The sequence below is a fragment of the Ambystoma mexicanum genome, chromosome 4q, assembly GCF_040938575.1.
Source record: "Ambystoma mexicanum isolate Mex_15411 chromosome 4q, UKY_AmexF1_1, whole genome shotgun sequence".
Classification (NCBI taxonomy): Eukaryota; Metazoa; Chordata; class Amphibia; order Caudata; family Ambystomatidae; genus Ambystoma; species Ambystoma mexicanum.
The window spans coordinates 529,763,843-529,787,994 of record NC_090928.1 but is presented as its reverse complement, the minus strand read 5'-3'; the positions used below and the strand labels follow the sequence as shown (position 1 = coordinate 529,787,994).

Genomic DNA, 24,152 nt, shown 5'->3' with positions numbered 1-24,152 from the left:
TCTTATTATAAAATAAAGTGGAGAAAACACAAATAAGACTTTTTTTCACACAGGTTCAGTCAGCTATTTCTTTATATTCTTCAAAGCGTTCTGATATTGACTGGTAATTGTGTTTGATACTTTCTTAGACTATTTCTGCCTCTGGCTGATGTGTATTTTCTTTCCAAACTCCACCAGAGCCTATGATTACACAGCATCCTATCTGTGGAAACCGGCAGTGCAGGGATAGGGAAGAAAACTATAGGCATGCAAAAGAGCCCGGCTAGCTCAGTCGGTAGAGCATGAGACTCTTAATCTCAGGGTCGTGGGTTCGAACCCCACGTTGGGCAAAAACAACTAAAATTGTAGTGCTTTTTGACCAAAAAAATAGAAATTGAAAGTCTCTTTACAATATTTGCAATATTTTCATTGTTAACATGCAATATATGAATGCATGTCTGGATGATGTGTAATGGGGCAATACCATACCTTAATGTATTCACTGTAAAATAAAAAGTATGTATCATCTTATTATAAAATAAAGTGGAGAAAACACAAATAAGACTTTTTTTCACACAGGTTCAGTCAGCTATTTCTTTATATTCTTCAAAGCGTTCTGATATTGACTGGTAATTGTGTTTGATACTTTCTTAGACTATTTCTGCCTCTGGCTGATGTGTATTTTCTTTCCAAACTCCACCAGAGCCTATGATTACACAGCATCCTATCTGTGGAAACCGGCAGTGCAGGGATAGGGAAGAAAACTATAGGCATGCAAAGGAGCCCGGCTAGCTCAGTCGGTAGAGCATGAGACTCTTAATCTCAGGGTCGTGGGTTCGAGCCCCACGTTGGGCGAAAACAACTAAAATTTTAGTGCTTTTTGACCAAAAAAATAGAAATTGAAAGTCTCTTCACAATATTTGCAATATTTTCATTGTTAACATGCAATGTATGAATGCATGTCTGGATGATGTGTAATGGGGCAATACCACACCTTAATGTATTCACTGTAAAAGAAAAAGTATGCATCATCTTACTATAAAATAAAGTGGAGAAAACACAAATAAGACTTTTTTCCACACAAGTTTAATCGGCTATTTCCTGATATTCTTCAATGCGTTCTGATATTGACTGGTAATTGTGTTTGATACTTTCTTAGACTATTTCTGCCTCTGGCTGATGTGTATTTTCTTTCCAAACTCCACCAGAGCCTATGATTACACAGCATCATATCTGTGGAAAGCGGCAGTGCAGGGATAGGGAAGAAAACTATAGGCATGCAAAGGAGCCCGGCTAGCTCATTCGGTAGAGCATGAGACTCTTAATCTCAGGTTCGTGGGTTCGAGCCCCACGTTGGGCGAAAACAACTAAAATTTTAGTGTTTTTTGACCAAAAAAATAGAAATTGAAAGTCTCTTCACAATATTTGCAATATTTTCATTGTTAACATGCAATGTATGAATGCATGTCTGGATGATGTGTAATGGGGCAATACCATACCTTAATGTATTCACTGTAAAAGAAAAGTATGCATCATCTTACTATAAAATAAAGTGGAGAAAACACAAATAAGACTTTTTTCCACACAGGTTTAATCGGCTATTTCCTGATATTCTTCAATGCGTTCTGATATTGACTGGTAATTGTGTTTGATACTTTCTTAGACTATTTCTGCCTCTGGCTGATGTGTATTTTCTTTCCAAACTCCACCAGAGCCTATGATTACACAGCATCATATCGGTGGAAAGCGGCAGTGCAGGGATAGGGAAGAAAACTACAGGCGTCCAAAGGAGCCCGGCTAGCTCAGTAGGTAGAGCATGAGACTCTTAATCTCAGGGTCGTGGGTTCGAGCCCCACGTTGGGCAAAAACAACTAAAATTGTAGTGCTTTTTGACCAAAAAAATACATCCTTTCTGTGGAAAACGGCAGTGCAGGGATAGGGAAGAAAACTATAGGCATCCAAAGGAGCCCGGCTAGCTCAGTCGGTAGAGCATGAGACTCTTAATCTCAGGGTCGTGGGTTCGAGCCCCACGTTGGGTGAAAACAACTAAAATCTTAGTGCTTTTTGACCAAAAAAATAGAAATTGAAAGTCTCTTTACAATATTTGCAATATTTTCATTGTTAACATGCAATGTATGAATGCATGTCTGGATGATGTGTAATGGGGCAATACCATACCTTAATGTATTCACTGTAAAAGAAAAAGTATGCATCATCTTACTATAAAATAAAGTGGAGAAAACACAAATAAGACTTTTTTCCACACAGGTTTAATCGGCTATTTCCTGATATTCTTCAATGCGTTCTGATATTGACTGGTAATTGTGTTTGATACTTTCTTAGACTATTTCTGCCTCTGGCTGATGTGTATTTTCTTTCCAAACTCCACCAGATCCTATGATTACACAGCATCCTATCTGTGGAAAACGGCAGTGCAGGGATAGGGAAGAAAACTATAGGCATCTAAAGGAGCCCGGCTAGCTCAGTCGGTAGAGCATGAGACTCTTAATCTCAGGGTCGTGGGTTCGAGCCCCACGTTGGGTGAAAACAACTAAAATCTTAGTGCTTTTTGACCAAAAAAATAGAAATTGAAAGTCTCTTTACAATATTTGCAATATTTTCATTGTTAACATGCAATATATGAATGCATGTCTGGATGATGTGTAATGGGGCAATACCACACCTTAATGTATTCACTGTACAAGAAAAAGTATGTATCATCTTACTATAAAATAAAAAGGAGAAAACACAAATAAGACTTTTTTCCACACAGGTTTAATCGGCTATTTCCTGATATTCTTCAATGCGTTCTGATATTGACTGGTAATTGTGTTTGATACTTTCTTAGACTATTTCTGCCTCTGGCTGATGTGTATTTTCTTTCCAAACTCCACCAGAGCCTATGATTACACAGCATCCTATCTGTGGAAAACGGCAGTGCAGGGATAGGGAAGAAAACTATAGGCATCCAAAGGAGCCCGGCTAGCTCAGTCGGTAGAGCATGAGACTCTTAATCTCAGGGTTGTGGGTTCGAGCCCCACGTTGGGCGAAAACAACTAAAATTTGAGTGCTTTTTGACCAAAAAAATAGAAATTGAAAGTCTCTTTACAATATTTGCAATATTTTCATTGTTAACATGCAATGTATGAATGCATGTCTGGATGATGTGTAATGGGGCAATACCATACCTTAATGTATTCACTGTAAAAGAAAAAGTATGCATCATCTTACTATAAAATAAAGTGGAGAAAACACAAATAAGACTTTTTTCCACACAGTTTAATCGGCTATTTCCTGATATTCTTCAATGCGTTCTGATATTGACTGGTAATTGTGTTTGATACTTTCTTAGACTATTTCTGCCTCTGGCTGATGTGTATTTTCTTTCCAAACTCCACCAGAGCCTATGATTACACAGCATCCTATCTGTGGAAAGCGGCAGTGCAGGGATAGGGAAGAAAACTATAGGCATCCAAAGGAGCCTGGCTAGTTCAGTTGGTAGAGCATGAGACTCTTAATCTCAGGGTCGTGGGTTCGAACCCCACGTTGGGCAAAAACAACTAAAATTGTAGTGCTTTTTGACCAAAAAAATAGAAATTGAAAGTCTCTTTACAATATTTGCAATATTTTCATTGTTAACATGCAATATATGAATGCATGTCTGGATGATGTGTAATGGGGCAATACCATACCTTAATGTATTCACTGTAAAATAAAAAGTATGTATCATCTTATTATAAAATAAAGTGGAGAAAACACAAATAAGACTTTTTTTCACACAGGTTCAGTCAGCTATTTCTTTATATTCTTCAAAGCGTTCTGATATTGACTGGTAATTGTGTTTGATACTTTCTTAGACTATTTCTGCCTCTGGCTGATGTGTATTTTCTTTCCAAACTCCACCAGAGCCTATGATTACACAGCATCCTATCTGTGGAAACCGGCAGTGCAGGGATAGGGAAGAAAACTATAGGCATGCAAAAGAGCCCGGCTAGCTCAGTCGGTAGAGCATGAGACTCTTAATCTCAGGGTCGTGGGTTCGAGCCCCACGTTGGGCGAAAACAACTAAAATTTTAGTGCTTTTTGACCAAAAAAATAGAAATTGAAAGTCTCTTCACAATATTTGCAATATTTTCATTGTTAACATGCAATGTATGAATGCATGTCTGGATGATGTGTAATGGGGCAATACCATACCTTAATGTATTCACTGTAAAAGAAAAAGTATGCATCATCTTACTATAAAATAAAGTGGAGAAAACACAAATAAGACTTTTTTCCACACAAGTTTAATCGGCTATTTCCTGATATTCTTCAATGCGTTCTGATATTGACTGGTAATTGTGTTTGATACTTTCTTAGACTATTTCTGCCTCTGGCTGATGTGTATTTTCTTTCCAAACTCCACCAGAGCCTATGATTACACAGCATCATATCTGTGGAAAGCGGCAGTGCAGGGATAGGGAAGAAAACTACAGGCATCTAAAGGAGCCCGGCTAGCTCAGTAGGTAGAGCATGAGACTCTTAATCTCAGGGTCGTGGGTTCGAGCCCCACGTTGGGCGAAAACAACTAAAATTGTAGTGCTTTTTGACCAAAAAAATACATCCTATCTGTGGAAAACGGCAGTGCAGGGATAGGGAAGAAAACTATAGGCATCCAAAGGAGCCCGGCTAGCTCAGTCGGTAGAGCATGAGACTCTTAATCTCAGGGTCGTGGGTTCGAGCCCCACGTTGGGTGAAAACAACTAAAATTTTAGTGCTTTTTGACCAAAAAAATAGAAATTGAAAGTCTCTTTACAATATTTGCAATATTTTCATTGTTAACATGCAATATATGAATGCATGTCTGGATGATGTGTAATGGGGCAATACCACACCTTAATGTATTCACTGTACAAGAAAAAGTATGTATCATCTTACTATAAAATAAAAAGGAGAAAACACAAATAAGACTTTTTTCCACACAGGTTTAATCGGCTATTTCCTGATATTCTTCAATGCGTTCTGATATTGACTGGTAATTGTGTTTGATACTTTCTTAGACTATTTCTGCCTCTGGCTGATGTGTATTTTCTTTCCAAACTCCACCAGAGCCTATGATTACACAACATCCTATCTGTGGAAAGCGGCAGTGCAGGGATAGGGAAGAAAACTATAGGCATCCAAAGAAGCCCGGCTAGTTCAGTCGGTCGAGCATGAGACTCTTAATCTCAGGGTCGTGGGTTCGAGCCCCACGTTGGGCGTAAACAACTAAAATTGTAGTGCTTTTTGACCAAAAAAATAGAAATTGAAAGTCTCTTTACAATATTTGCAATATTTTCATTGTTAACATGCAATATATGAATGCATGTCTGGATGATGTGTAATGGGGCAATACCATACCTTAATGTATTCACTGTAAAAGAAAAAGTATGTATCATCTTATTATAAAATAAAGTGGAGAAAACACAAATAAGATATTTTTTCACACAGGTTCAGTCAGCTATTTCCTGATATTCTTCAAAGCGTTCTGATATTGACTGGTAATTGTGTTTGATACTTTCTTAGACTATTTCTGCCTCTGGCTGATGTGTATTTTCTTTCCAAACTCCACCAGAGCCTATGATTGCACAGCATCCTATCTGTGGAAACCGGCAGTGCAGGGATAGGGAAGAAAACTATAGGCATCCAAAGGAGCCCGGCTAGCTCAGTCGGTAGAGCATGAGACTCTTAATCTCAGGGTCGTGGGTTCGAGCCCCACGTTGGGCGAAAACAACTAAAATTTTAGTGCTTTTTGACCAAAAAAATAGAAATTGAAAGTCTCTTTACAATATTTGCAATATTTTCATTGTTAACATGCAATATATGAATGCATGTCTGGATGATGTGTAATGGGGCAATACCATACCTTAATGTATTCACTGTAAAAGAAAAAGTATGCATCATCTTACTATAAAATAAAGTGGAGAAAACACAAATAAGACTTTTTTCCACACAGGTTTAATAGGCTATTTCCTGATATTCTTCAATGCGTTCTGATATTTACTGGTAATTGTGTTTGATACTTTCTTAGACTATTTCTGCCTCTGGCTGATGTGTATTTTCTTTCCAAACTCCACCAGAGCCTATGATTACACAGCATCCTATCTGTGGAAAACGGCAGTGCAGGGATAGGGAAGAAAACTATAGACATCCAAAGGAGCCCGGCTAGCTCAGTCGGTAGAGCATGAGACTCTTAAACTCAGGGTCGTGGGTTCGAGCCCCACATTGCGCGAAAACAACTAAAATTTTAGTGCTTGTTGACCAAAAAAATAGAAATTGAAAGTCTCTTTGCAATATTTCTTTGTTAACATGCAATATATGAATGCATGTCTGGATGATGTGTAATGGGGCAATACCATATCTTAATGTATTCACTGTAAAAGAAAAAGTATGTATCATCTTACTATAAAATAAAGTGGAGAAAACACAAATAAGACTTTTTTCCACACAGGTTTAATCGGCTATTTCCTGATATTCTTCAAAGCTTTCTGATATTGACTGGTAATTGTGTTTGATACTTTCTTAGACTATTTCTGCCTCTTGCTGATGTGTATTTTCTTTCCAAACTCCACCAGAGCCTATGATTACACAGCATCCTATCTGTGGAAAGCGGCAGTGGAGGGATAGGGAAGAAAACTATAGGCATCCAAAGGAGCCTGGCTAGCTCAGTTGGTAGAGCATGAGACTCTTAATCTCAGTGTCGTGGGTTCGAGCCCCACGTTGGGCGAAAACAACTAAAATTGTAGTGCTTTTTGACCAAAAAAATAGAAATTGAAAGTCTCTTTGCAATATTTCTTTGTTAACATGCAATATATGAATGCATGTCTGGATGATGTGTAATGGGGCAATACCATATCTTAATGTATTCACTGTAAAAGAAAAAGTATGTATCATCTTACTATAAAATAAAGTGGAGAAAACACAAATAAGACTTTTTTCCACACAGGTTTAATCGGCTATTTCCTGATATTCTTCAAAGCTTTCTGATATTGACTGGTAATTGTGTTTGATACTTTCTTAGACTATTTCTGCCTCTGGCTGATGTGTATTTTCTTTCCAAACTCCACCAGAGCCTATGATTACACAGCATCCTATCTGTGGAAAACGGCAGTGCAGGGATAGGGAAGAAAACTATTATCATCCAAACGAGCCTGGCTAGCTCAGTCGGTAGAGCATGAGACTCTTAATCTCAGGGTCGCATTGGGCGAAAACAACTAATATTTTAGTGCTTTTTGACCAAAAAAATAGAAATTGAAAGTCTCTTCACAATATTTGCAATATTTTCATTGTTAACATGCAATATATGAATGCATGTCTGGATGATGTGTAATGGGGCAATACCATACCTTAATGTATTCACTGTAAAAGAAAAAGTATGCATCATCTTACTATAAAATAAAGTGGAGAAAACACAAATAAGACTTTTTTCCACACAGGTTTAATCGGCTATTTCCTGATATTCTTCAATGCGTTCTGATATTGACTGGTAATTGTGTTTGATACTTTCTTAGACTATTTCTGCCTCTGGCTGATGTGTATTTTCTTTCCAAACTCCACCAGAGCCTATGATTACACAGCATCCTATCTGTGGAAAGCGGCAGTGCAGGGATAGGGAAGAAAACTATAGGCCTCCAAAGGAGCCCGGCTTGCTCAGTCGGTAGAGCAAGAGACTCTTAATCTCAGGGTCGTGGGTGCGAACCCCACGTTGGGCAAAAACAACTAAAATTTTAGTGCTTTTTGACCAAAAAAATAGAAATTGAAAGTCTCTTTACAATATTTGCAATATTTTCATTGTTAACATGCAATATATGAATGCATGTCTGGATGCATGTCTTGACCAAAAAAATAGAAATTGAAAGTCTCTTTACAATATTTGCAATATTTTCATTGTTAACATGCAATGTATGAATGCATGTCTGGATGATGTGTAATGGGGCAATACCATACCTTAATGTATTCACTGTAAAAGAAAAAGTATGCATCATCTTACTATAAAATAAAGTGGAGAAAACACAAATAAGACTTTTTTCCACACAGTTTAATCGGCTATTTCCTGATATTCTTCAATGCGTTCTGATATTGACTGGTAATTGTGTTTGATACTTTCTTAGACTATTTCTGCCTCTGGCTGATGTGTATTTTCTTTCCAAACTCCACCAGAGCCTATGATTACACAGCATCCTATCTGTGGAAAGCGGCAGTGCAGGGATAGGGAAGAAAACTATAGGCATCCAAAGGAGCCTGGCTAGTTCAGTTGGTAGAGCATGAGACTCTTAATTTCAGGGTCGTGGGTTCGAACCCCACGTTGGGCAAAAACAACTAAAATTGTAGTGCTTTTTGACCAAAAAAATAGAAATTGAAAGTCTCTTTACAATATTTGCAATATTTTCATTGTTAACATGCAATATATGAATGCATGTCTGGATGATGTGTAATGGGGCAATACCATACCTTAATGTATTCACTGTAAAATAAAAAGTATGTATCATCTTATTATAAAATAAAGTGGAGAAAACACAAATAAGACTTTTTTTCACACAGGTTCAGTCAGCTATTTCTTTATATTCTTCAAAGCGTTCTGATATTGACTGGTAATTGTGTTTGATACTTTCTTAGACTATTTCTGCCTCTGGCTGATGTGTATTTTCTTTCCAAACTCCACCAGAGCCTATGATTACACAGCATCCTATCTGTGGAAACCGGCAGTGCAGGGATAGGGAAGAAAACTATAGGCATGCAAATTAGCCCGGCTAGCTCAGTCGGTAGAGCATGAGACTCTTAATCTCAGGGTCGTGGGTTCGAGCCCCACGTTGGGCGAAAACAACTAAAATTTTAGTGCTTTTTGACCAAAAAAATAGAAATTGAAAGTCTCTTCACAATATTTGCAATATTTTCATTGTTAACATGCAATGTATGAATGCATGTCTGGATGATGTGTAATGGGGCAATACCACACCTTAATGTATTCACTGTAAAAGAAAAAGTATGCATCATCTTACTATAAAATAAAGTGGAGAAAACACAAATAAGACTTTTTTCCACACAAGTTTAATCGGCTATTTCCTGATATTCTTCAATGCGTTCTGATATTGACTGGTAATTGTGTTTGATACTTTCTTAGACTATTTCTGCCTCTGGCTGATGTGTATTTTCTTTCCAAACTCCACCAGAGCCTATGATTACACAGCATCATATCTGTGGAAAGCGGCAGTGCAGGGATAGGGAAGAAAACTATAGGCATGCAAAGGAGCCCGGCTAGCTCATTCGGTAGAGCATGAGACTCTTAATCTCAGGTTCGTGGGTTCGAGCCCCACGTTGGGCGAAAACAACTAAAATTTTAGTGTTTTTTGACCAAAAAAATAGAAATTGAAAGTCTCTTCACAATATTTGCAATATTTTCATTGTTAACATGCAATGTATGAATGCATGTCTGGATGATGTGTAATGGGGCAATACCATACCTTAATGTATTCACTGTAAAAGAAAAGTATGCATCATCTTACTATAAAATAAAGTGGAGAAAACACAAATAAGACTTTTTTCCACACAGGTTTAATCGGCTATTTCCTGATATTCTTCAATGCGTTCTGATATTGACTGGTAATTGTGTTTGATACTTTCTTAGACTATTTCTGCCTCTGGCTGATGTGTATTTTCTTTCCAAACTCCACCAGAGCCTATGATTACACAGCATCATATCTGTGGAAAGCGGCAGTGCAGGGATAGGGAAGAAAACTACAGGCGTCCAAAGGAGCCCGGCTAGCTCAGTAGGTAGAGCATGAGACTCTTAATCTCAGGGTCGTGGGTTCGAGCCCCACGTTGGGCAAAAACAACTAAAATTGTAGTGCTTTTTGACCAAAAAAATACATCCTTTCTGTGGAAAACGGCAGTGCAGGGATAGGGAAGAAAACTATAGGCATCCAAAGGAGCCCGGCTAGCTCAGTCGGTAGAGCATGAGACTCTTAATCTCAGGGTCGTGGGTTCGAGCCCCACGTTGGGTGAAAACAACTAAAATCTTAGTGCTTTTTGACCAAAAAAATAGAAATTGAAAGTCTCTTTACAATATTTGCAATATTTTCATTGTTAACATGCAATATATGAATGCATGTCTGGATGATGTGTAATGGGGCAATACCACACCTTAATGTATTCACTGTACAAGAAAAAGTATGTATCATCTTACTATAAAATAAAAAGGAGAAAACACAAATAAGACTTTTTTCCACACAGGTTTAATCGGCTATTTCCTGATATTCTTCAATGCGTTCTGATATTGACTGGTAATTGTGTTTGATACTTTCTTAGACTATTTCTGCCTCTGGCTGATGTGTATTTTCTTTCCAAACTCCACCAGAGCCTATGATTACACAACATCCTATCTGTGGAAAGCGGCAGTGCAGGGATAGGGAAGAAAACTATAGGCATCCAAAGGAGCCCGGCTAGTTCAGTCGGTAGAGCATGAGACTCTTAATCTCAGGGTCGTGGGTTCGAGCCCCACGTTGGGCGTAAACAACTAAAATTGTAGTGCTTTTTGACCAAAAAAATAGAAATTGAAAGTCTCTTTACAATATTTGCAATATTTTCATTGTTAACATGCAATATATGAATGCATGTCTGGATGATGTGTAATGGGGCAATACCATACCTTAATGTATTCACTGTAAAAGAAAAAGTATGTATGATCTTATTATAAAATAAAGTGGAGAAAACACAAATAAGACATTTTTTCACACAGGTTCAGTCAGCTATTTCCTGATATTCTTCAAAGCGTTCTGATATTGACTGGTAATTGTGTTTGATACTTTCTTAGACTATTTCTGCCTCTGGCTGATGTGTATTTTCTTTCCAAACTCCACCAGAGCCTATGATTGCACAGCATCCTATCTGTGGAAACCGGCAGTGCAGGGATAGGGAAGAAAACTATAAGCATCCAAAGGAGCCCGGCTAGCTCAGTCGGTAGAGCATGAGACTCTTAATCTCAGGGTCGTGGGTTCGAGCCCCACGTTGGGCGTAAACAACTAAAATTGTAGTGCTTTTTGACCAAAAAAATAGAAATTGAAAGTCTCTTTACAATATTTGCAATATTTTCATTGTTAACATGCAATATATGAATGCATGTCTGGATGATGTGTAATGGGGCAATACCATACCTTAATGTATTCACTGTAAAAGAAAAAGTATGTATGATCTTATTATAAAATAAAGTGGAGAAAACACAAATAAGACATTTTTTCACACAGGTTCAGTCAGCTATTTCCTGATATTCTTCAAAGCGTTCTGATATTGACTGGTAATTGTGTTTGATACTTTCTTAGACTATTTCTGCCTCTGGCTGATGTGTATTTTCTTTCCAAACTCCACCAGAGCCTATGATTGCACAGCATCCTATCTGTGGAAACCGGCAGTGCAGGGATAGGGAAGAAAACTATAAGCATCCAAAGGAGCCCGGCTAGCTCAGTCGGTAGAGCATGAGACTCTTAATCTCAGGGTCGTGGGTTCGAGCCCCACGTTGGGCGAAAACAACTAAAATTTTAGTGCTTTTTGACCAAAAAAATAGAAATTGAAAGTCTCTTTACAATATTTGCAATATTTTCATTGTTAACATGCAATATATGAATGCATGTCTGGATGATATGTAATGGGGCAATACCATACCTTAATGTATTCACTGTAAAAGAAAAAGTATGCATCATCTTACTATAAAATAAAGTGGAGAAAACACAAATAAGACTTTTTTCCACAAAGGTTTAATAGGCTATTTCCTGATATTCTTCAATGCGTTCTGATATTTACTGGTAATTGTGTTTGATACTTTCTTAGACTATTTCTGTCTCTGGCTGATGTGTATTTTCTTTCCAAACTCCACCAGAGCCTATGATTACACAGCATCCTATCTGTGGAAAACGGCAGTGCAGGGATAGGGAAGAAAACTATAGACATCCAAAGGAGCCCGGCTAGCTCAGTCGGTAGAGCATGAGACTCTTAATCTCAGGGTCGTGGGTTCGAGCCCCACATTGGGCGAAAACAACTAAAATTTTAGTGCTTTTTGACCAAAAAAATAGAAATTGAAAGTCTCTTTACAATATTTGCAATATTTTGATTGTTAACATGCAATATATGAATGCATGTCTGGATGATGTGTAATGGGGCAATACCACACCTTAATGTATTCACTGTAAAAGAAAAAGTATGTATCATCTTACTGTAAAATAAAGTGGAGAAAACACAAATAAGACTTTTTTCCACACAGGTTTAATCGGCTATTTCCTGATATTCTTCAATGCGTTCTGATATTGACTGGTAATTGTGTTTGATACTTTCTTAGACTATTTCTGCCTCTGGCTGATGTGTATTTTCTTTCCAAACTCCACCAGAGCCTATGATTACACAGCATCCTATCTGTGGAAAACGGCAGTGCAGGGATAGGGAAGAAAACTATAGGCATCCAAAGGAGCCCGGCTAGCTCAGTCGGTAGAGCATGAGACTCTTAATCTCAGGGTTGTGGGTTCGAGCCCCACGTTGGGCGAAAACAACTAAAATTTGAGTGCTTTTTGACCAAAAAAATAGAAATTGAAAGTCTCTTTACAATATTTGCAATATTTTCATTGTTAACATGCAATATATGAATGCATGTCTGGATGCATGTCTTGACCAAAAAAATAGAAATTGAAAGTCTCTTTACAATATTTGCAATATTTTCATTGTTAACATGCAATGTATGAATGCATGTCTGGATGATGTGTAATGGGGCAATACCATACCTTAATGTATTCACTGTAAAAGAAAAAGTATGCATCATCTTACTATAAAATAAAGTGGAGAAAACACAAATAAGACTTTTTTCCACACAGTTTAATCGGCTATTTCCTGATATTCTTCAATGCGTTCTGATATTGACTGGTAATTGTGTTTGATACTTTCTTAGACTATTTCTGCCTCTGGCTGATGTGTATTTTCTTTCCAAACTCCACCAGAGCCTATGATTACACAACATCCTATCTGTGGAAAGCGGCAGTGCAGGGATAGGGAAGAAAACTATAGGCATCCAAAGGAGCCCGGCTAGTTCAGTCGGTAGAGCATGAGACTCTTAATCTCAGGGTCGTGGGTTCGAGCCCCACGTTGGGTGAAAACAACTAAAATCTTAGTGCTTTTTGACCAAAAAAATAGAAATTGAAAGTCTCTTTACAATATTTGCAATATTTTCATTGTTAACATGCAATATATGAATGCATGTCTGGATGATGTGTAATGGGGCAATACCACACCTTAATGTATTCACTGTACAAGAAAAAGTATGTATCATCTTACTATAAAATAAAAAGGAGAAAACACAAATAAGACTTTTTTCCACACAGGTTTAATCGGCTATTTCCTGATATTCTTCAATGCGTTCTGATATTGACTGGTAATTGTGTTTGATACTTTCTTAGACTATTTCTGCCTCTGGCTGATGTGTATTTTCTTTCCAAACTCCACCAGAGCCTATGATTACACAACATCCTATCTGTGGAAAGCGGCAGTGCAGGGATAGGGAAGAAAACTATAGGCATCCAAAGGAGCCCGGCTAGTTCAGTCGGTAGAGCATGAGACTCTTAATCTCAGGGTCGTGGGTTCGAGCCCCACGTTGGGCGTAAACAACTAAAATTGTAGTGCTTTTTGACCAAAAAAATAGAAATTGAAAGTCTCTTTACAATATTTGCAATATTTTCATTGTTAACATGCAATATATGAATGCATGTCTGGATGATGTGTAATGGGGCAATACCATACCTTAATGTATTCACTGTAAAAGAAAAAGTATGTATGATCTTATTATAAAATAAAGTGGAGAAAACACAAATAAGACATTTTTTCACACAGGTTCAGTCAGCTATTTCCTGATATTCTTCAAAGCGTTCTGATATTGACTGGTAATTGTGTTTGATACTTTCTTAGACTATTTCTGCCTCTGGCTGATGTGTATTTTCTTTCCAAACTCCACCAGAGCCTATGATTGCACAGCATCCTATCTGTGGAAACCGGCAGTGCAGGGATAGGGAAGAAAACTATAAGCATCCAAAGGAGCCCGGCTAGCTCAGTCGGTAGAGCATGAGACTCTTAATCTCAGGGTCGTGGGTTCGAGCCCCACGTTGGGCGAAAACAACTAAAATTTTAGTGCTTTTTGACCAAAAAAATAGAAATTGAAAGTCTCTTTACAATATTTGCAATATTTTCATTGTTAACATGCAATATATGAATGCATGTCTGGATGATATGTAATGGGGCAATACCATACCTTAATGTATTCACTGTAAAAGAAAAAGTATGCATCATCTTACTATAAAATAAAGTGGAGAAAACACAAATAAGACTTTTTTCCACAAAGGTTTAATAGGCTATTTCCTGATATTCTTCAATGCGTTCTGATATTTACTGGTAATTGTGTTTGATACTTTCTTAGACTATTTCTGTCTCTGGCTGATGTGTATTTTCTTTCCAAACTCCACCAGAGCCTATGATTACACAGCATCCTATCTGTGGAAAACGGCAGTGCAGGGATAGGGAAGAAAACTATAGACATCCAAAGGAGCCCGGCTAGCTCAGTCGGTAGAGCATGAGACTCTTAATCTCAGGGTCGTGGGTTCGAGCCCCACATTGGGCGAAAACAACTAAAATTTTAGTGCTTTTTGACCAAAAAAATAGAAATTGAAAGTCTCTTTACAATATTTGCAATATTTTGATTGTTAACATGCAATATATGAATGCATGTCTGGATGATGTGTAATGGGGCAATACCACACCTTAATGTATTCACTGTAAAAGAAAAAGTATGTATCATCTTACTGTAAAATAAAGTGGAGAAAACACAAATAAGACTTTTTTCCACACAGGTTTAATCGGCTATTTCCTGATATTCTTCAATGCGTTCTGATATTGACTGGTAATTGTGTTTGATACTTTCTTAGACTATTTCTGCCTCTGGCTGATGTGTATTTTCTTTCCAAACTCCACCAGAGCCTATGATTACACAGCATCCTATCTGTGGAAAACGGCAGTGCAGGGATAGGGAAGAAAACTATAGGCATCCAAAGGAGCCCGGCTAGCTCAGTCGGTAGAGCATGAGACTCTTAATCTCAGGGTTGTGGGTTCGAGCCCCACGTTGGGCGAAAACAACTAAAATTTGAGTGCTTTTTGACCAAAAAAATAGAAATTGAAAGTCTCTTTACAATATTTGCAATATTTTCATTGTTAACATGCAATATATGAATGCATGTCTGGATGCATGTCTTGACCAAAAAAATAGAAATTGAAAGTCTCTTTACAATATTTGCAATATTTTCATTGTTAACATGCAATGTATGAATGCATGTCTGGATGATGTGTAATGGGGCAATACCATACCTTAATGTATTCACTGTAAAAGAAAAAGTATGCATCATCTTACTATAAAATAAAGTGGAGAAAACACAAATAAGACTTTTTTCCACACAGTTTAATCGGCTATTTCCTGATATTCTTCAATGCGTTCTGATATTGACTGGTAATTGTGTTTGATACTTTCTTAGACTATTTCTGCCTCTGGCTGATGTGTATTTTCTTTCCAAACTCCACCAGAGCCTATGATTACACAGCATCCTATCTGTGGAAAGCGGCAGTGCAGGGATAGGGAAGAAAACTATAGGCATCCAAAGGAGCCTGGCTAGTTCAGTTGGTAGAGCATGAGACTCTTAATCTCAGGGTCGTGGGTTCGAACCCCACGTTGGGCAAAAACAACTAAAATTGTAGTGCTTTTTGACCAAAAAAATAGAAATTGAAAGTCTCTTTACAATATTTGCAATATTTTCATTGTTAACATGCAATATATGAATGCATGTCTGGATGATGTGTAATGGGGCAATACCATACCTTAATGTATTCACTGTAAAATAAAAAGTATGTATCATCTTATTATAAAATAAAGTGGAGAAAACACAAATAAGACTTTTTTTCACACAGGTTCAGTCAGCTATTTCTTTATATTCTTCAAAGCGTTCTGATATTGACTGGTAATTGTGTTTGATACTTTCTTAGACTATTTCTGCCTCTGGCTGATGTGTATTTTCTTTCCAAACTCCACCAGAGCCTATGATTACACAGCATCCTATCTGTGGAAACCGGCAGTGCAGGGATAGGGAAGAAAACTATAGGCATGCAAAGGAGCCCGGCTAGCTCAGTCGGTAGAGCATGAGACTCTTAATCTCAGGGTCGTGGGTTCGAGCCCCACGTTGGGCGAAAACAACTAAAATTTTAGTGCTTTTTGACCAAAAAAATAGAAATTGAAAGTCTCTTCACAATATTTGCAATATTTTCATTGTTAACATGCAATGTATGAATGCATGTCTGGATGATGTGTAATGGGGCAATACCATACCTTAATGTATTCACTGTAAAAGAAAAAGTATGCATCATCTTACTATAAAATAAAGTGGAGAAAACACAAATAAGACTTTTTTCCACACAAGTTTAATCGGCTATTTCCTGATATTCTTCAATGCGTTCTGATATTGACTGGTAATTGTGTTTGATACTTTCTTAGACTATTTCTGCCTCTGGCTGATGTGTATTTTCTTTCCAAACTCCACCAGAGCCTATGATTACACAGCATCATATCTGTGGAAAGCGGCAGTGCAGGGATAGGGAAGAAAACTACAGGCATCTAAAGGAGCCCGGCTAGCTCAGTAGGTAGAGCATGAGACTCTTAATCTCAGGGTCGTGGGTTCGAGCCCCACGTTGGGCGAAAACAACTAAAATTGTAGTGCTTTTTGACCAAAAAAATACATCCTATCTGTGGAAAACGGCAGTGCAGGGATAGGGAAGAAAACTATAGGCATCCAAAGGAGCCCGGCTAGCTCAGTCGGTAGAGCATGAGACTCTTAATCTCAGGGTCGTGGGTTCGAGCCCCACGTTGGGTGAAAACAACTAAAATTTTAGTGCTTTTTGACCAAAAAAATAGAAATTGAAAGTCTCTTTACAATATTTGCAATATTTTCATTGTTAACATGCAATATATGAATGCATGTCTGGATGATGTGTAATGGGGCAATACCACACCTTAATGTATTCACTGTAAAAGAAAAAGTATGCATCATCTTACTATAAAATAAAGTGGAGAAAACACAAATAAGACTTTTTTCCACACAGGTTTAATCGGCTATTTCCTGATATTCTTCAATGCGTTCTGATATTGACTGGTAATTGTGTTTGATACTTTCTTAGACTATTTCTGCCTCTGGCTGATGTGTATTTTCTTTCCAAACTCCACCAGAGCCTATGATTACACAGCATCATATCTGTGGAAAGCGGCAGTGCAGGGATAGGGAAGGAAACTACAGGCGTCCAAAGGAGCCCGGCTAGCTCAGTAGGTAGAGCATGAGACTCTTAATCTCAGGGTCGTGGGTTCGAGCCCCACGTTGGGCGAAAACAACTAAAATTTTAGTGCTTTTTGACCAAAAAAATAGAAATTGAAAGTCTCTTTACAATATTTGCAATATTTTCATTGTTAACATGCAATATATGAATGCATGTCTGGATGCATGTCTTGACCAAAAAAATAGAAATTGAAAGTCTCTTTACAATATTTGCAATATTTTCATTGTTAACATGCAATGTATGAATGCATGTCTGGATGATGTGTAATGGGGCAATACCATACCTTAATGTATTCACTGTAAAAGAAAAAGTATGCATCATCTTACTATAAAATAAAGTGGAGAAAACACAAATAAGACTTTTTTCCACACAGTTTAATCGGCTATTTCCTGATATTCTTCAATGCGTTCTGATATTGACTGGTAATTGTGTTTGATACTTTCTTAGACTATTTCTGCCTCTGGCTGATGTGTATTTTCTTTCCAAACTCCACCAGAGCCTATGATTACACAGCATCCTATCTGTGGAAAACGGCAGTGCAGGGATAGGGAAGAAAACTATAGGCATCCAAAGGAGCCCGGCTAGCTCAGTCGGTAGAGCATGAGACTCTTAATCTCAGGGTCGTGGGTTCGAGCCCCACGTTGGGCGAAAACAACTAAAATTTTAGTGCTTTTTGACCAAAAAAATAGAAATTGAAAGTCTCTTTACAATATTTGCAATATTTTCATTGTTAACATGCAATATATGAATGCATGTCTGGATGCATGTCTTGACCAAAAAAATAGAAATTGAAAGTCTCTTTACAATATTTGCAATATTTTCATTGTTAACATGCAATGTATGAATGCATGTCTGGATGATGTGTAATGGGGCAATACCATACCTTAATGTATTCACTGTAAAAGAAAAAGTATGCATCATCTTACTATAAAATAAAGTGGAGAAAACACAAATAAGACTTTTTTCCACACAGTTTAATCGGCTATTTCCTGATATTCTTCAATGCGTTCTGATATTGACTGGTAATTGTGTTTGATACTTTCTTAGACTATTTCTGCCTCTGGCTGATGTGTATTTTCTTTCCAAACTCCACCAGAGCCTATGATTACACAGCATCCTATCTGTGGAAAGCGGCAGTGCAGGGATAGGGAAGAAAACTATAGGCATCCAAAGGAGCCTGGCTAGTTCAGTTGGTAGAGCATGAGACTCTTAATCTCAGGGTCGTGGGTTCGAACCCCACGTTGGGCAAAAACAACTAAAATTGTAGTGCTTTTTGACCAAAAAAATAGAAATTGAAAGTCTCTTTACAATATTTGCAATATTTTCATTGTTAACATGCAATATATGAATGCATGTCTGGATGATGTGTAATGGGGCAATACCATACCTTAATGTATTCACTGTAAAATAAAAAGTATGTATCATCTTATTATAAAATAAAGTGGAGAAAACACAAATAAGACTTTTTTTCACACAGGTTCAGTCAGCTATTTCTTTATATTCTTCAAAGCGTTCTGATATTGACTGGTAATTGTGTTTGATACTTTCTTAGACTATTTCTGCCTCTGGCTGATGTGTATTTTCTTTCCAAACTCCACCAGAGCCTATGATTACACAGCATCCTATCTGTGGAAACCGGCAGTGCAGGGATAGGGAAGAAAACTATAGGCATGCAAAGGAGCCCGGCTAGCTCAGTCGGTAGAGCATGAGACTCTTAATCTCAGGGTCGTGGGTTCGAGCCCCACGTTGGGCGAAAACAACTAAAATTTTAGTGCTTTTTGACCAAAAAAATAGAAATTGAAAGTCTCTTCACAATATTTGCAATATTTTCATTGTTAACATGCAATGTATGAATGCATGTCTGGATGATGTGTAATGGGGCAATACCATACCTTAATGTATTCACTGTAAAAGAAAAAGTATGCATCATCTTACTATAAAATAAAGTGGAGAAAACACAAATAAGACTTTTTTCCACACAAGTTTAATCGGCTATTTCCTGATATTCTTCAATGCGTTCTGATATTGACTGGTAATTGTGTTTGATACTTTCTTAGACTATTTCTGCCTCTGGCTGATGTGTATTTTCTTTCCAAACTCCACCAGAGCCTATGATTACACAGCATCCTATCTGTGGAAAGCGGCAGTGCAGGGATAGGGAAGAAAACTATAGGCATCCAAAGGAGCCTGGCTAGTTCAGTTGGTAGAGCATGAGACTCTTAATCTCAGGGTCGTGGGTTCGAACCCCACGTTGGGCAAAAACAACTAAAATTGTAGTGCTTTTTGACCAAAAAAATAGAAATTGAAAGTCTCTTTACAATATTTGCAATATTTTCATTGTTAACATGCAATATATGAATGCATGTCTGGATGATGTGTAATGGGGCAATACCATACCTTAATGTATTCACTGTAAAATAAAAAGTATGTATCATCTTATTATAAAATAAAGTGGAGAAAACACAAATAAGACTTTTTTTCACACAGGTTCAGTCAGCTATTTCTTTATATTCTTCAAAGCGTTCTGATATTGACTGGTAATTGTGTTTGATACTTTCTTAGACTATTTCTGCCTCTGGCTGATGTGTATTTTCTTTCCAAACTCCACCAGAGCCTATGATTACACAGCATCCTATCTGTGGAAACCGGCAGTGCAGGGATAGGGAAGAAAACTATAGGCATGCAAAGGAGCCCGGCTAGCTCAGTCGGTAGAGCATGAGACTCTTAATCTCAGGGTCGTGGGTTCGAGCCCCACGTTGGGCGAAAACAACTAAAATTTTAGTGCTTTTTGACCAAAAAAATAGAAATTGAAAGTCTCTTCACAATATTTGCAATATTTTCATTGTTAACATGCAATGTATGAATGCATGTCTGGATGATGTGTAATGGGGCAATACCATACCTTAATGTATTCACTGTAAAAGAAAAAGTATGCATCATCTTACTATAAAATAAAGTGGAGAAAACACAAATAAGACTTTTTTCCACACAAGTTTAATAGGCTATTTCCTGATATTCTTCAATGCGTTCTGATATTGACTGGTAATTGTGTTTGATACTTTCTTAGACTATTTCTGCCTCTGGCTGATGTGTATTTTCTTTCCAAACTCCACCAGAGCCTATGATTACACAGCATCCTATCTGTGGAAAGCGGCAGTGCAGGGATAGGGAAGAAAACTATAGGCATCCAAAGGAGCCTGGCTAGTTCAGTTGGTAGAGCATGAGACTCTTAATCTCAGGGTCGTGGGTTCGAACCCCACGTTGGGCAAAAACAACTAAAATTGTAGTGCTTTTTGACCAAAAAAATAGAAATTGAAAGTCTCTTTACAATATTTGCAATATTTTCATTGTTAACATGCAATATATGAATGCATGTCTGGATGATGTGTAATGGGGCAATACCATACCTTAATGTATTCACTGTAAAATAAAAAGTATGTATCATCTTATTATAAAATAAAGTGGAGAAAACACAAATAAGACTTTTTTTCACACAGGTTCAGTCAGCTATTTCTTTATATTCTTCAAAGCGTTCTGATATTGACTGGTAATTGTGTTTGATACTTTCTTAGACTATTTCTGCCTCTGGCTGATGTGTATTTTCTTTCCAAACTCCACCAGAGCCTATGATTACACAGCATCCTATCTGTGGAAACCGGCAGTGCAGGGATAGGGAAGAAAACTATAGGCATGCAAAGGAGCCCGGCTAGCTCAGTCGGTAGAGCATGAGACTCTTAATCTCAGGGTCGTGGGTTCGAGCCCCACGTTGGGCGAAAACAACTAAAATTTTAGTGCTTTTTGACCAAAAAAATAGAAATTGAAAGTCTCTTCACAATATTTGCAATATTTTCATTGTTAACATGCAATGTATGAATGCATGTCTGGATGATGTGTAATGGGGCAATACCATACCTTAATGTATTCACTGTAAAAGAAAAAGTATGCATCATCTTACTATAAAATAAAGTGGAGAAAACACAAATAAGACTTTTTTCCACACAAGTTTAATCGGCTATTTCCTGATATTCTTCAATGCGTTCTGATATTGACTGGTAATTGTGTTTGATACTTTCTTAGACTATTTCTGCCTCTGGCTGATGTGTATTTTCTTTCCAAACTCCACCAGAGCCTATGATTACACAGCATCATATCTGTGGAAAGCGGCAGTGCAGGGATAGGGAAGAAAACTACAGGCATCTAAAGGAGCCCGGCTAGCTCAGTAGGTAGAGCATGAGACTCTTAATCTCAGGGTCGTGGGTTCGAGCCCCACGTTGGGCGAAAACAACTAAAATTGTAGTGCTTTTTGACCAAAAAAATACATCCTATCTGTGGAAAACGGCAGTGCAGGGATAGGGAAGAAAACTATAGGCATCCAAAGGAGCCCGGCTAGCTCAGTCGGTAGAGCATGAGACTCTTAATCTCAGGGTCGTGGGTTCGAGCCCCACGTTGGGTGAAAACAACTAAAATTTTAGTGCTTTTTGACCAAAAAAATAGAAATTGAAAGTCTCTTTACAATATTTGCAATATTTTCATTGTTAACATGCAATATATGAATGCATGTCTGGATGATGTGTAATGGGGCAATACCACACCTTAATGTATTCACTGTACAAGAAAAAGTATGTATCATCTTACTATAAAATAAAAAGGAGAAAACACAAATAAGACTTTTTTCCACACAGGTTTAATCGGCTATTTCCTGATATTCTTCAATGCGTTCTGATATTGACTGGTAATTGTGTTTGATACTTTCTTAGACTATTTCTGCCTCTGGCTGATGTGTATTTTCTTTCCAAACTCCACCAGAGCCTATGATTACACAACATCCTATCTGTGGAAAGCGGCAGTGCAGGGATAGGGAAGAAAACTATAGGCATCCAAAGAAGCCCGGCTAGTTCAGTTGGTCGAGCATGAGACTCTTAATCTCAGGGTCGTGGGTTCGAGCCCCACGTTGGGCGTAAACAACTAAAATTGTAGTGCTTTTTGACCAAAAAAATAGAAATTGAAAGTCTCTTTACAATATTTGCAATATTTTCATTGTTAACATGCAATATATGAATGCATGTCTGGATGATGTGTAATGGGGCAATACCATACCTTAATGTATTCACTGTAAAAGAAAAAGTATGTATCATCTTATTATAAAATAAAGTGGAGAAAACACAAATAAGATATTTTTTCACACAGGTTCAGTCAGCTATTTCCTGATATTCTTCAAAGCGTTCTGATATTGACTGGTAATTGTGTTTGATACTTTCTTAGACTATTTCTGCCTCTGGCTGATGTGTATTTTCTTTCCAAACTCCACCAGAGCCTATGATTGCACAGCATCCTATCTGTGGAAACCGGCAGTGCAGGGATAGGGAAGAAAACTATAGGCATCCAAAGGAGCCCGGCTAGCTCAGTCGGTAGAGCATGAGACTCTTAATCTCAGGGTCGTGGGTTCGAGCCCCACGTTGGGCGAAAACAACTAAAATTTTAGTGCTTTTTGACCAAAAAAATAGAAATTGAAAGTCTCTTTACAATATTTGCAATATTTTCATTGTTAACATGCAATATATGAATGCATGTCTGGATGATGTGTAATGGGGCAATACCATACCTTAATGTATTCACTGTAAAAGAAAAAGTATGCATCATCTTACTATAAAATAAAGTGGAGAAAACACAAATAAGACTTTTTTCCACACAGGTTTAATAGGCTATTTCCTGATATTCTTCAATGCGTTCTGATATTTACTGGTAATTGTGTTTGATACTTTCTTAGACTATTTCTGCCTCTGGCTGATGTGTATTTTCTTTCCAAACTCCACCAGAGCCTATGATTACACAGCATCCTATCTGTGGAAAACGGCAGTGCAGGGATAGGGAAGAAAACTATAGACATCCAAAGGAGCCCGGCTAGCTCAGTCGGTAGAGCATGAGACTCTTAAACTCAGGGTCGTGGGTTCGAGCCCCACATTGCGCGAAAACAACTAAAATTTTAGTGCTTGTTGACCAAAAAAATAGAAATTGAAAGTCTCTTTGCAATATTTCTTTGTTAACATGCAATATATGAATGCATGTCTGGATGATGTGTAATGGGGCAATACCATATCTTAATGTATTCACTGTAAAAGAAAAAGTATGTATCATCTTACTATAAAATAAAGTGGAGAAAACACAAATAAGACTTTTTTCCACACAGGTTTAATCGGCTATTTCCTGATATTCTTCAAAGCTTTCTGATATTGACTGGTAATTGTGTTTGATACTTTCTTAGACTATTTCTGCCTCTTGCTGATGTGTATTTTCTTTCCAAACTCCACCAGAGCCTATGATTACACAGCATCCTATCTGTGGAAAGCGGCAGTGGAGGGATAGGGAAGAAAACTATAGGCATCCAAAGGAGCCTGGCTAGCTCAGTTGGTAGAGCATGAGACTCTTAATCTCAGTGTCGTGGGTTCGAGCCCCACGTTGGGCGAAAACAACTAAAATTGTAGTGCTTTTTGACCAAAAAAATAGAAATTGAAAGTCTCTTTGCAATATTTCTTTGTTAACATGCAATATATGAATGCATGTCTGGATGATGTGTAATGGGGCAATACCATATCTTAATGTATTCACTGTAAAAGAAAAAGTATGTATCATCTTACTATAAAATAAAGTGGAGAAAACACAAATAAGACTTTTTTCCACACAGGTTTAATCGGCTATTTCCTGATATTCTTCAAAGCTTTCTGATATTGACTGGTAATTGTGTTTGATACTTTCTTAGACTATTT

General features: G+C 37.6%; 1 non-coding gene across 1 annotated transcript; it reads left to right on the top strand.

Moving 5' to 3' along the window:
* Positions 1–256: 256 nt before the first annotated feature.
* TRNAK-CUU (transfer RNA lysine (anticodon CUU)) lies at positions 257–329 on the top strand. Its single transcript has one exon. It is a non-coding gene; the product is annotated as a tRNA-Lys (tRNA).
* The last annotated feature ends 23,823 nt before the right edge of the window (positions 330–24,152 follow it).